The sequence below is a fragment of the Engystomops pustulosus genome, chromosome 5, assembly GCF_040894005.1.
Source record: "Engystomops pustulosus chromosome 5, aEngPut4.maternal, whole genome shotgun sequence".
NCBI lineage: Eukaryota > Metazoa > Chordata > Amphibia > Anura > Leptodactylidae > Engystomops > Engystomops pustulosus.
Window position 1 is genome coordinate 176819203 of NC_092415.1, and position 13947 is coordinate 176833149.

General features: G+C 40.7%; 1 long non-coding RNA gene across 1 annotated transcript in view; it reads right to left on the reverse strand.

Annotated features, from left to right (window-relative positions):
- Window positions 1-13947, reverse strand: part of LOC140133572 (uncharacterized) — a 17534-nt gene continuing 3587 nt past the window's right edge. The window contains exons 2-3 of the long non-coding RNA XR_011855925.1: window positions 9928-10152; window positions 1-883 (exon numbers count right to left, since the gene is read on the reverse strand). This is a non-coding gene — a long non-coding RNA (uncharacterized lncRNA). The remainder of the gene's footprint in view (window positions 884-9927; window positions 10153-13947) is intronic.

Below are 13947 nucleotides of genomic sequence, written 5' to 3' on the forward strand. Positions count from 1 at the left end.
TTCTTCAAGTGAGAAATTTGTTTGCTTTATTTGTGCGGCCAATAAATTATTGTGTAATGTTTCTTGCCTTTGCCAAACATGAGCCACTGTAAAAGAGAAAGAGAACGGGTTAGCATTCGGCATGCAGCGCTGTATGGAAAGGACGTCTGTGGATGGGGTAGTGCACCTACATTAGGAGTGCGTGGGCAGCACCAGTATTGACGTACAAAAGTAAATAGCAGGAATACTGAATCACTTGATGAACATTCAAGGATAATCAAAAAGTAAAGGCACATGGGTAATTTATGTGAAAAGTGGCCTACACCTTTAAGGGCTATGTCACACAAAGGACTCATCCATCCTTCTCATATCCATAAGCTCAATGGAGCCTTTACACTTTTTTTTTTTCAAAACTGATAACCCATACAAAAATGACTTTTTTGTCATCTGTGTCCCAATGTCACAAGTCTGTGGAGCTAGAAAATACATGGACAAGATATGGAAGAAAACACAGGTGTAGAAAAGTCCATTTTTTATAGCGTACAAAACAGGTCATGTGACACCAGGCTAAGAAAAAGGGAATGGCAGAAAGCGGAGAACACTGTTGTATTTATTAAAGGTGAAATTAATCTTCTATAAAATATAAAACTCCCGGTTACGCATAGTATTTTGTCTTCTTTAAGAAGATTATTGCCTGAATGATACAATGTTTGTGAACGTAGCCAAGACTGCATTCCAGGAACTAGAATCTATTTTCGTTGTAAACTATTTTGAAGTTCCATGTGTTGATATAATTTCGGTTTTCATCAAAGATCTGCTGTGTCCATCGTTGACTTCTTTATTAACTGTGTCTTCATTACATCAGTAGATGGAATTAGAACCCTTTTGGCTTGCAGCGAGTCTTCTGTCATGTGCAGAACAGATGAAAAACATATTACAATCCTTATCATTCCCCGGCCAGGCAATTATTCATGATCTAAATCTCCAGCAGGGACAAGAAGTATGTAACACTCCATTATACACTAGTCAATGGTTCACTGTTCTTTACACTTTATTTTCAGACTGTTTGGGGTATTGGTCTTAGAGTGAACAATAGAAGATACATTTTTGTTAAAATCTCATGACTTACATTTCATGGAGTGAAGTCCATGTTTCCCACTATTTAGATTTTGCTTGGATCTGCTGTAGATGAAGCTGCTTTCTTTATAACTGATGTCACTTATGATATAAATTAGCATATTATTGTGTTTTATTCTTCTTACCATGTAATCTACCACCAGAGCAGAGCTGTAGCTAAGAACCCAGCTTCACCCAGACAATAGTTCAGTTCATTTCTGTTATTCTACATCTAACACAGAAGTTGTTTATTGGTGACCCTTTCCATCAACGAGCACCCAGGGCACCACACCAGTATCTTCCGAATCAGTGCTGTGCCAGGAAAACCTGGAATGAGTGAGGACATCCTAGAGTTAAAGCTTCAAAATAACTAATATGGCGCACAATGATAGTTACTGCATCATGCTTGCCATCCGTCCACATCTGCTGGGATTGTGCCGAATCTTCAATAACAGTTAATATTGAACTCTGGAGGTTCTGCAAATAATCAATTACATGAAGCTCCTCTAATAGTTCCTTGTAGAAGATGCCGTCTGTACTTTTACTGCTTTTGAATGCTTTCCAGTAGGCAAGCGATATTAGGTCTGGACCTCATATTTCTAAATGTATGGCCTGCACTGCATTGTTTTCAGACACATGGTTAAAAAAAGGGGTTGGAAACGGTGCTGAAAGATACATGGATGTTATGGAGCTCTTCAAAAAAGCTGAAAAAATATTGAAGCACATTTACTAAGGGTCCGCGGGGACCGCATTTCTGTCAGGTTTTCCGGCGATTTCCGTTTTGCCCCGCATTTAACAGGGGTTTTTTTGCAACACAAATCAGGGGGCGGGCCGTCAGACGATTCAACGGATTGGGACAAACCGTGGGATTTAACTTTAAAATTGTATAATGCACTTACATGCACCAGGAAGAAGATGGTGAACTCCGTCAGACCTGGTCAGGGAAGCGACACATGCAGGATATCGGGCGCACGCTGTAAGTGAATCGCGGCAGCTGTGCATTCTCGTCGGGGATCGCACTCGGGGATCACGCAGGGACGGGTAAGTAAATGTGCCCCAATGTCTTTTCATGCTTTCTATAAATTCTGTTTTAGGCTACCCGCAAATGAATGTGTCCTGTTCTCGGTTTTAGTGGTAAATGTGTTAGCGATGTGTAAGTAGTTTTGGTCCGAGTGTCCGCAAAAATGGTCTGTGTGTTATTCTCTGCAATGTAGTCTATTCATCACAGAGAGACAAAAGTCACTTGCTAAGGACACACAGGATGCCTTTCGTAAAAATACATCATGATACTTACTTGTAGATCGAGGGACACTTAATTGTAGATCCAGGCACTGTGACTGTGTTAATCTGCTTATATTTGTTATCCACGGCCTCTCTTCTTTTAAAAATCAACTTTTCAATTTTCGATAATGAACCAGAAGGGCTCTGTGGTCCATTACCAGAGCTACACCGTGCTGTAGCTTCAGAACCTGTTACACTGTCCCCTGCCTCCTGTAATCTCACGCAGTGGGAGGGGGAAGAGCTCCTGCACAGTGTAACAGCCTGTGAAGCTGCAGCACAGAGATTAGAATAAATGCAGATTAGGGTCGTAGTAATCAGAAAAACATTTCTTCCAGAAGTGTGAGGTCACATCAGGATTTTCCTGCCAGATGTCACTGCCGCTCACAGATTTTACATAATTTAACATTGTGGCGCTGAAGTCAATTGAATCATTGCAGACAATGTAACAATTATTAGATTTGTTTGTGGCAGGTCTGAGCCGTTTCTCTCTTGTTTTATTTCCTGTTTATGACTTTACAATAAAAATGCATTACCAATATAAATGTATTTTGGCACAGCAGGCTGTCTAACTTCTTTTTAAATGAATAATCAAAAGAACAAAATAACACAGCGCGGGACAATGTCAGTGGCTTAACAAAATAGCACCTGGCACGTTAACGGCTAATGGTAGAAACGCAGACAATGTATCGAGTGTTGTATTGAGCTGCTGCAGAAAACCTGATATCCGGAACTTGAACAAGTATCGGTTGGATGCAGTCAGTGGAGAAGGAAATACAGGGCGAGATTGCGCTGCTCAAGTTTCATAACGTTTTATTCTCAATATGATAAAATGATGGACAACACGTTTCGGGGGCTCGAGTTCTACACAGCATTCATGCCGCCTCGCAATTCTCTCAATAATTCAATTTAAGTAATACCATTCATCCAGCCCAGCGGTACAAAGGTTCCATCACGGCCCCCCCAATATTTATTCCAACTATAATATATGAAGATTCCGGGCCAAACTATATAAGAAACAGGAGATTTTATATCAGACCTGATGAAGGGAAAAAATGTCCATCATTTTATCATATTGAGAATAAAACGTTATGAAAATTGAGCAGCGCAATCTTGTTTTTCTCTCTCCACTAACTTCTTTTGTGTCATTTACATGTTTATCGTTTCTGTATTAGGGCTCTTTCACATTGGCTTTGTTTTTCACTGCATTAATTCAGTGATTTTCACCGATGCCTTACTGAGCCATTTTCTTCTATGGGTGTTTAAACATTTCAGTTGTTTTCCACTGATCTGTTGTCCGTGAAAAAAATTATGGAACCTGTCATGGAAAGCAATAGATCTCTATAGATCCACAAAAAGTATATATCCTGCAAACAACAAGCACTCAAACAACTTTATAAAAAGTCAAAAAAGTTAAAAGTTATGCAGCTTGGAAAATGGTGATGCAAAATTATAGGGACACATTTATTTACAGGGATACTGGAGTTCAGGAGCAAATAGTTCAGGCGCACAGAGGTACAAAGGTGGGGGCTGAGAGCTGAGGAGTCTGGAGCACAGACAAGTCACATGTTGTTTTTTGAAATGCATTCAAACCAAAGCCCAACCCCTGGGACTACACAGAGGATTCTGTCAGGGTGCAAGGTAAGTTATAATACACAATTATATTGTAATGCAAATGCTTAGAGAAAGCAGAATTTGCAATGCAGCTGTAATGGATTTCTGCAACCTGTCTTTAGTGAAAATGATGTCCCTACAGATTGCTCTGTAGATTTTACAGTGTTGCTTCAAGTAGAGCAAAATGGATTACATCAATAAGGGGGGATCGCCTTGTATTTCCTGTTGTGGTTTGTAAACTGTGTGGAAAAGTATTAAAAAATCTACTTCCTTGTTCAAGCTGCATTATTCACATTCCTTGTAAATTGTCCCTCTCATATTGTATCATTGTATGTTATGTCATTTTATATTCCTGGACTGACATATTTCACAACACTTCAGAAAAAAGTGGCGCTGTATCAATAAAAGTATAATTTTATTAGAACACTTTTCATATTCTATTGACAATCCTTCAAACATGAAGTGTAATCCAGTCCATGACTGTGTGTGGGTCTATGTGGTACATACCAGCTACTGTTTCAGCGCTTCTTCTGTAAATATTAATCTCAAGTTGCAACAAAAGACCTTCTGTTAAAAGCTACTGTGACCCTTAGAGGAACAGAGCTGAGGAACCAAATTTCTGAGTAATTTGTTTTGGCTTGAGGTTTTTTGTTATTTTTGGTCTTTACTTCATCAACATTGAACCTCTTTTTTTTGAGGCTGTGGCTGTGTGCAAATACACAAGTCTCCGAAAGATTTGTAATCAAGGAGGGTTGTCAGCCCAGCTCATAACTAGTGACAGAGTGGTGTATAAAGTCCTGCTCCTTAGTCAACATTAAACTGGTGACCAATTATATGCAAAAGAATTAGTAAGGCTATATTCATATCACAGTTTTTTAATACCCTCAGCATTTATGTCCGGCGCATGCGCTAAATGTACCTATAGACATGTAGAAGGTGGGGGCATCCTTTTTTCCTCCGTCGGCACAGTATGGATCACATCCAGCAGTAAACACAGGATGCTCCTTCCTACTGAGTGACGTACATTTTCAGTGGAGGCCATAATAGTCTATGGGGGATGGATGCAAAGTATTGGGGCACATTTACTTACGCGTCCATGGAGTTCACCGAAAGTGCATTGTCCGGTGATAATGCACTCTGCCGCGATTCACTAAGGTCATGCGCCCGATATCCTGCATGTGTCCCTTCCCCGCTCAGGTCCACCAGAGTTCACCTTATTCTTCCTGGTGCATATAAGTGCATTGTCTTGTGACACAATTTGAAAAATCCTGCGCTCAGTCCGAATCAGTCGGATCATCCAACGGCAAACTCCCTCCCCCAGATCGGAAAACATCGGAAAGTCTGACGAAAGTGCGATCCACGACCCTTAGTAGATAAGCCCCATGGTGTCTATCCTGGCCTCCGCTCACTTCCGAACACTCCAAGGTCTCCAGTGATTTAAGTCCATAGGACTGTGACATCACTGGGAAAACACCATGGGCATCAGCAGCTGCTAATGTTCCCACCTTTTCCCGCTATCAGGAGGAGGACGAGGAACAGAACAACCTTTCCCACTATATAAGCAGGGGGATACATCTTAGTCCTATGTTGTATGGACACATCACACATCTGCCCAAAGTATCCTTCTACTTTATTTTATTTTTGGGGTGTGGAGTAAATACATTTAACTTAAATACCATCTTTTATGTGAGAATTAATACATGAAGTTCTACTTTTTTGTGTATATTGCAAACCTTGGCAGGTACTTTACAGAAAGAATATACTTTTGCCTACAAAAGACGATGGGGAATTAGCATGGGAGAGTCATGGTACATAGGTAACCTTGGGTAAATAAAATCAGGTTATATTCCGCCCCAAAGTAAAAATGTAACTGTACTAAAGGTGTTTTTTATACCAAAAAAATGTTTATTTAATAGCATAGGTCACTGTAAGACAGAAGTCCAGAGTTCAATCCTCATGCAAGAGTGCAACACAATAAGCTCCTGCAGTGTGTACTATAGCAGCACCCCTACCAAACTAATATCAAAGACCATATCCTATGGATAGTCAATTAGTTCATTAGGGCTCCTTTAAGGTTGGGGACACACTGATTGGAATCAGCAGAATTGGGGGCTTACCAATTACACCGATGTATACAGACCCATCCTCAGCCGTGTGACGCGCCTGTACTGTGATAGTGTAGTCAACAGCTGCCATATGCCAAATAAACAGAAAAAAATACATAGTGCATAGTGTTGCATTTTTACCCAATCTTCTCCAAATTAAGGATTGCGCTGGAGTTCACTGGCTCGGGCTGAGTGAAGGTAAGTGCAAGCTCTGCGACAGATTTTTTTTTTAAATGCGGCGGTTTTTCAGAATCCGTCGGGTTTTCGTTCGGCCACGCCCCCCCCATTTCCGTCGCGTGCATGCCAGCGCCGATGCGCCACAGTCGATCGCATGCGCCAAAATCCCGGGGCAATTCAGGGGAAATCGGCGCAAATCGCTAATATTCGGGTAACACGTCGGGAAAACGCGAATCGGGCCCCTAGTAAATGACCCCCATTGTGTCTATCCCAGCCTCCGCTCACTTCCGAACACTCAGGGAGGTCTCCAGTGATTTAAGTCCATAGGACTGTGACATCACTGGGAAAACACCATGGGCATCGGCAGCTGCTTATGTTCCCAGACTATGACTGAGGCCGCCTTCCCCTCCAGACCTGACTGTGCTGAACTTGTAGATGTGTTAATGCGACCTCTGCATGATGACTGTAATTTTAAAAAAATTATGGAGAGGGAGAAAAAAATGCCATAAACTACTTTGCCATCTTGTCCCAAGACAGGCTGGTCACTAAGTGGTTAACATAGTTTTAGGGTTGTTTCTGTAACCAATATGCTAATCAGTTGGATGGTCCTGTGCTGGAGCAGACAGTCTCCTCTTCTGACTGTAGATAGCTTAAAATATTGACCATTATACTGACTACTTGTACTAACATCCCTTATAAAATTTCACAGTAGCATCCTCCGTGTCTCAAAATATACAATTATTGGAAGTTAATCTCCTAACTTTTGCAATTGAGCAATACATGAGAGATGATTTCTTGCATAAATGTCTCATTATTGTAATAAATGTCGTCTTTCTGCCAAAGAAATGTTCCATTAGCATTTATTTATTCATCATCATTGAGCCCACTCCATTCCGCATAAGTCGTAAAATTTGTGCACATATAATTTCAGTGTGGGGGTGTGAGGATGGATCTAGTGTTGAAGCATGACTTTCCGGACACAAGCTCCAAAGTTACTAACTTCTATTCCTATTTCAAGAGACTGAATTTCAGTTGACTGCGATTTAGTCCAGAAATTGCATCATGGGGTAGAGTGTGAGTTCCTAATCGATTTACCAGAAAGAGTGAAATGTATCCCTTCTATTAACACCAAACACACAGGGAATAATATCCACAGTGAAAAAGTCAAAATTTACATCAAATTTAAAATTTCCACAGATGCATGCATGAATTGTTGGTGTTGCTCCACTGATTTAACCAAAGTTTTTCATAACCCCCACCCTCCAAAACCCCATCCACTGTCTGGAGTAATCAGTGCCATTTTAAGCATCCAATATGTTAATCAGTCATGCAGAAGGGCCTAGAATGTCCTTCTTGTTGGGACCACCCAGTTGACAGTTGGTCAACTTTCAATTTGGGTGACCCAGACCCTAGCCATGGCTGTCATTGGCACAGGGAAGGGGGCATCCCTGGCCAATCACAACAAGCAATGTGTCCGGGTAACATGGGACGCACCCAAATCCTGGGTCCAATCTGAAAGTTCTGGATCCTCCCACCTCTATTCATTAGCATATTGGATCCTTGATAGAGAATTGGTGAAGAGCCAGAGAAAAATTCTAACTGTGCCAGGATCCGTTGAATTGGTAGTTGGTAGATCTAATGAAAGGTCCCTTTTTTAATACTTTTAACCCATAAAAATGAAGATATGTGTAATCTTGACTGTTCTTTAGCAGCGTAAATTAATGTTAATACTTATAATAAATGTTACTCTTATGTTTCCTTGTAGGTGCAAGTCCTGACTCAATAAAGAGCCCGAATGATTTATAATGACTCCGGAGACCATCACTAACCACTGCAGTCTTCTTATTGTGGAATAAAGTGCTTTCCCAACATACTAATAGAAGTGGGGGATTGCATAATGTGAAATATATGAAAAAACATGATGATACTCACCTTTTTAGCAGACCTTCCAGCACCAGTAGCCCAGTCCCAGTGCTTTATGGTCCTTACTAGACAGGAATAACTCACTGGTCTTTTACAGCCTCCGAACCACTTTTACTGGCCTCAATAGCCATATGCATTTCATGATCCCATCATTGCTGAAATGGGACACTGTCACTTTAAAACTGGCAATGCGTCTTATAACCCAATCACGCCTGTAGCTGATCTCCCAACGATCACCCATTAATACTATGGATAGGTTATTTAGGGTGCTGTCACACGTCGCGTTTACCGCATGCGTTTAAAAACGCATTGCAATAGCTGGAGAGTGATTTGCCTAATTAAACAGCTGCTAACACCTGTGTTTACAAAACGCAACCGTTAACGCATTGTTAACGCATGCGTTAACATCGCGGTTAACGCATGCGGTTGTTAACGCATTGTTAACGCATGCGTTAACATCGCGGTTAACGCATGCGTTTTGTAAACACAAGTGTTAAGAGGTGTTTAATTAGGCAAATCACTCTCCAGCTATTCCAATGCGTTTTTTAACGCATGCGGTAAACGCGACGTGTGACCGCACCCTAAGAGTTTGTGAGCGTAAAGCACCTTTAACATATCATATATACATAACCAGCACATTTTGTTGTGTGTAAATACAACTTGGCCATCAGAGTTAGGTCAAAAAGTCATAAATGTGAAACCCAGACTTTCATGGACCAATCAATGTGTTGAGGACTCCAAGCATCATAGTTATATATGATGCGAGGAATCGTCACAAAACCTCCAGACAACAGCTCTGTACTGTAATCATGATGCAGTTGTTTCTCGGGAAAGCAGGGATTCCTTGCATCATACTGTATATGACTATGATGCTAGGAATCCTGTCTCATGCAAAGTACTTGGTCCGTGAAATCCTGCCACCGTACAGTCTGGAAATAACAGGCTGAGCATGTTTCTATGTTTGTAGCCTAATGCATATATTGCAACTTTATACCATTAATTTGGACTGCATCTGTAGTCCTATGGTGAAAAATCAATTATTAACACTACATAAAGTCACAGTGTAGCCCTGATCTAATTTCTGATTGGTCCAAGGAACCCTAGACCTACACCTACCTCTGTAGGTCATAGTCTACATTAAACAAGATAACAGCTCCAAGGTCACTTTTTTTTTGTAACTGTGTCCAGCAATGCCGGTGCTTACCATTTAATGATTACCCAGTACTATGAACACAAAGCAACTTTCTAAGAAAAGAGTTTTCCAAAAATATTTAATAAATAATCATTGATATACAATTAGGTGTATGAGAAATAGTATACAGGCAGTCCCCAGGTTACATACAAGATAGGGTCTGTAGGTTTGTTCTTAAGTTGAATTTGTATGTAAGTCGAAACTCTATATTTTATCATTGTAATCCCAGCCAGAACTTTTTTGGTCTCTGCGACAATTGGATTTTAAAAAGGTTGGGTTGTCATAAGAATCAATATTAACACTAAAGCTTCATTACAGACACCTTTGATAACTGTTACAGCTGTTTATTGTAGCCTAGGACTAAAGTACAGTAAATTACCAACATCCAGAGGTCCGTTTGTAACTAGGGGTCGTATGTAAGTCGAGTGTTCTTAAGTAGGGGACCGCCTGTACCTGTATGAGCTGCATCAATATTTATCATTACAGCTATATGTATATGTAACACAGCAGTATGTACAGACATCAAAGGGAAAACTGACCTACCAGCACTGTCATGTAGGAAGGTATGAAATATTCTTTCTTACATTCCATCTTTCTTGTTGAAACTCACATGTTTACCTATAAAAAAAAATCTGCTGCAAAGTCATATGCTTCAAATGAGCTAAGAAGAGGGGGAAGAGTAAATGTCACTTTTATGGGATGGAGGGGGAGCGTTGTTTCAGATGCCCCTATCATGGGTTCTCTAGCAGCCATGGTTGACTTGAGTTACTGTAAAGATAAAAATTTGATCTTTCAAATCACATCATGGATGTGGTTCTATGTGCTACAAAATGCAGGCAATTAAATGACATATTTGGTAATCTGATCCTGATCTGCAGCTCACATTCTCAACTATTTTGCTAACTCCCTGTATCTCTGGTTTTGTAGCATAGTGAAGGTCCACTTTTGATATCCCTATCATGGGCTCTTAACAGATAGAACATTGGTTCATCTTGTTAACAGCTGCAGGGTTCTGATTCTTTGTGCTATGTAAGAGCAGAGATGTTTATTTGCAGCTCACATTCCATACTATGGGGGGTAGGTAGCTAGCTAGCTACTACAGAGCTCAAAATATGGCCATGTGAAGTGCCACTCCTCTTCCAGCATCTATAAGTTACTCATCTAAGGCTGGTGCCACACGCACCGCTTTGTCTGCGTTTGAAAACCGGGGCGGGCCGCGGCCCAATCGCATCAGCATTTCTATGGAAACAACTGCGATCGGGAACGAGCCGCCGGTGTTTTGCATTAAATTAACACAAAACACCGGCGGCTCATTCCCAATCGATAGAAACGCTGATGCGATCGGGCAGCGGGCCGCCTCGATGGGTGCGGCTTTGTCTGCGTTTGCGTTCTCAAATGCTGACAAAGCGGTGCGTGTGGCACCGGCCTAAGGCAAAAGACTCTTCTCTGCTCGTTTTCACATGACTTTGGAGGTGATTTTTTTTAAAGATAAAGAGGCGAGTTTTCACACCGGAATGCTAGAAAGGACATTTGATGCCTTTCCTGTGGGGTCTGGTAGTTTTGTAATTAAAAAGCTGGTGACAAGTTCCCTTTAATTGTTAACTTTAATTGGCACTCTTTAACTCAAGTCCTCATACTAATTGATAGCTTTTTGTGGCTGTTTCCAGCAAATACTTTAGATTGATACATACTTAAAATAAAAGTCAATAAAAAAATTAAAAATATATCTAATCTAATGCCAAAATGTTTCTTTCCACACTTGTGTTTCTTATACATCACAAAAGATCTCTTCTTGACAATAAATCCCTAATTTAGCATTTTTCTTGCAAATCACACATTTCCCCCTACAAAAGTGTTAAACATAGATGCCCCTGTACAGTGTCTACCAGAGGTGCCCATAACAACAGTTTCTTCCACAGAAGTCCACATAACAATTGTTTCTTAAAAATGCACTATATAACTTTTTTGGTCATAGATGCCCACCTGTTAAACTCAGTTGACCTTCAAATAGTATTTTCTATCAGCCACACATCCTTAGAACATTACCTGACACAGATGTTGATTATGATGAGATAGAATACTAAATAAAATATGGTAACTGTCACCCCCCACCGATCAGTAGTTTGAAGCAAGTGCTACTTCGGGTTTATAGACCTGAGACATCAAGTAGGTCACATGCCAGGGTATAACTATAACTGCAGAACCATTGTATCTGCTATGGGGCCCAAGGTGTTAGAGGGTCCAGCAGTCCAGTGAACTGTCAAGGACACACTGCACTTCCCCTTCTTGTGATATAAACATCTGTTAGTGGTAGTGAAGAAGATTACATTGTTCTCAATGCAATGCCTGTACACAATGCAGGAGGATGTAATGTGAAATATTACTATTGGCTAGGTTGCTACTATACTACATATTGTATAAATATCAAATACATCCTAGCAAGAAGTGATAATTATCATGTGTTTACCACTGCGGAGATGAATTGTGCACAGTCACCCATTGGTGACAGACATATAACTATTGCATTTCGCCCTGTGATGTTTATGCAATCTAACATGCAGTTTGGCACTACTGAAACACCAGTATATCTTTACACAGCTGGGGTTTATGGTCCCAAACATTTTAATGATCACCTTTGCCCATTGTCAACTTGACAGGAAATCTGGGTGAAAGGTAACTGCAGATCGATCCATTAACAGGTAGATTTTACTAATTTTACTAATCAGATCTGTTTTTATGGGATCACTCATAGTCGATTATCCCTTAAAAACGGATGACAGACTGATGCAAATGAGTCTTGAAAAAAATGGACATTAACATCTGTTTTTCTACAACGGTTATTTGCAACGTTTGTGTGCAAGTAGCCTAAATCCAAGTCCCACCCAAGTATTTTTTCTGTGACATATAAATCCCACATAAAGTGGGTTGGAAATGTATTCCGACCCTTTAAAATGTTCACTCTTTGTTTCAATTTGTAAGATCAAAATTTTTTTTTTTTTGCTTATTAATCTACACTCTGCACCCCATCTTCAGAAAAACCCCCAGAAATGTAGATATTTTTGCTGATTTATTAGACAAGAAAAACCAAAATATAACATGGTCATACGTATTCAGACTCTTTGCCTTGAAACTCAGATTTAACTAACATGCTGTCCATTTCCTTCTAATTCTCCTTGAGATGGTTCTACTCCTTCACTGGAGTCCAGCTGTGTTTAATTAAACTGATTGGACTTGATTGTGAAAGGCACTCACCTGTCTATTCAAATCAAACAGGTGGGGAGCTAAGGATAAGGGCAACAGTTCGGGTGCCACTATTCAATCCGATGCTCTAAGTATGTCATATCCAAAAAATTGTGCATACACAGATTATTTATAAATATTCAATACATTTTATTATTTCGTCATCATCACAAAATTGGGAGGTAGCGACACAATGGGAACCATGAGTTAAAAACTGTGTATTACCAGCCATTAAATAAGAAAAGTATCAAAGACAGATAATGAAAATCGGCCTAGTATTAACCAGTTGAGTACAAATATGAGCAAATGAGTAAAGAACCAAAAAAGAGCCAAAGTCTAGTTACCATACCGGGGAGAGAGGAATACACCGTGCGACCCCGACACATGTTTCGCCAACTGGCTTTCTCAAGGGGAGCTGCTTAATAGTAGGCCCTTTTACCATACTTACCATGCCGATTTTCATTGTATGTCTTTGATACTTTTCTTATTTAATGGCTGGTAATACACTGTTTTTAACTCATGGTTCCCATTGTGTCGCTACCTCCCCAATTTTGTGATGATGATTATTTTATGTGATGAAATAATAAAATGTATTGAATATTTATAAATAATCTGTGTATGTACAATTTTTTAGATATGACTCACCTGTCTATATAAGAATTCACGGGTCACAGAGCACATGAGATTCATGAGGTCTAAGTTACTGCCCAATGAGCTCAGAGACAGAACTGTGGCAAGGCACAGATCTGGCCAAGATTACAAAAGAATTTCGGCAGCACTAAAGGTTCCTAAGAGAGCAGTGGCCTCCATAATCCTTAAATGGAAGAAGTTTGGGATGACCATAACTCTTCCTTGACCTGGCTGTCCAGCCAAACTAAGCAATCATTGTAGAAGAGCCTTGGTGAGAGAGGTAGAGAAAAACCTCAAGATCTCTGTGGCTGAGCTCCAGAGATGCAGTAAGGAGATGGGAGAAAGTTCCACAAAGTCACCTATCACTACAGCCCTCCACCAGTCGGGGCTTTCTGGCAGAGTGTGCTTTTCAGCTGCAGGGACAGGATGACTGGTTGCAATTGAAGGAAAAATGAATGCGGTCAAGCACAGAGGTACCACTGATGAAAACCTCTTTCAGAGTGCTCTGGACCTCAGACTGGGCCGGAGGTCCACCTTCCAACAAGACAATGACCCTAAGCCCACAGCTAAAATGAAAGTGGCTTCAGAACAACTCTGTGACCGTTGTTGACTGGACCAGCCAGAGCCCTCTGGCGCACCATGTGCGCGACCGCGCGTGCGCCTGATAAGGAGAGCCAGTGACGTCACTGGGCT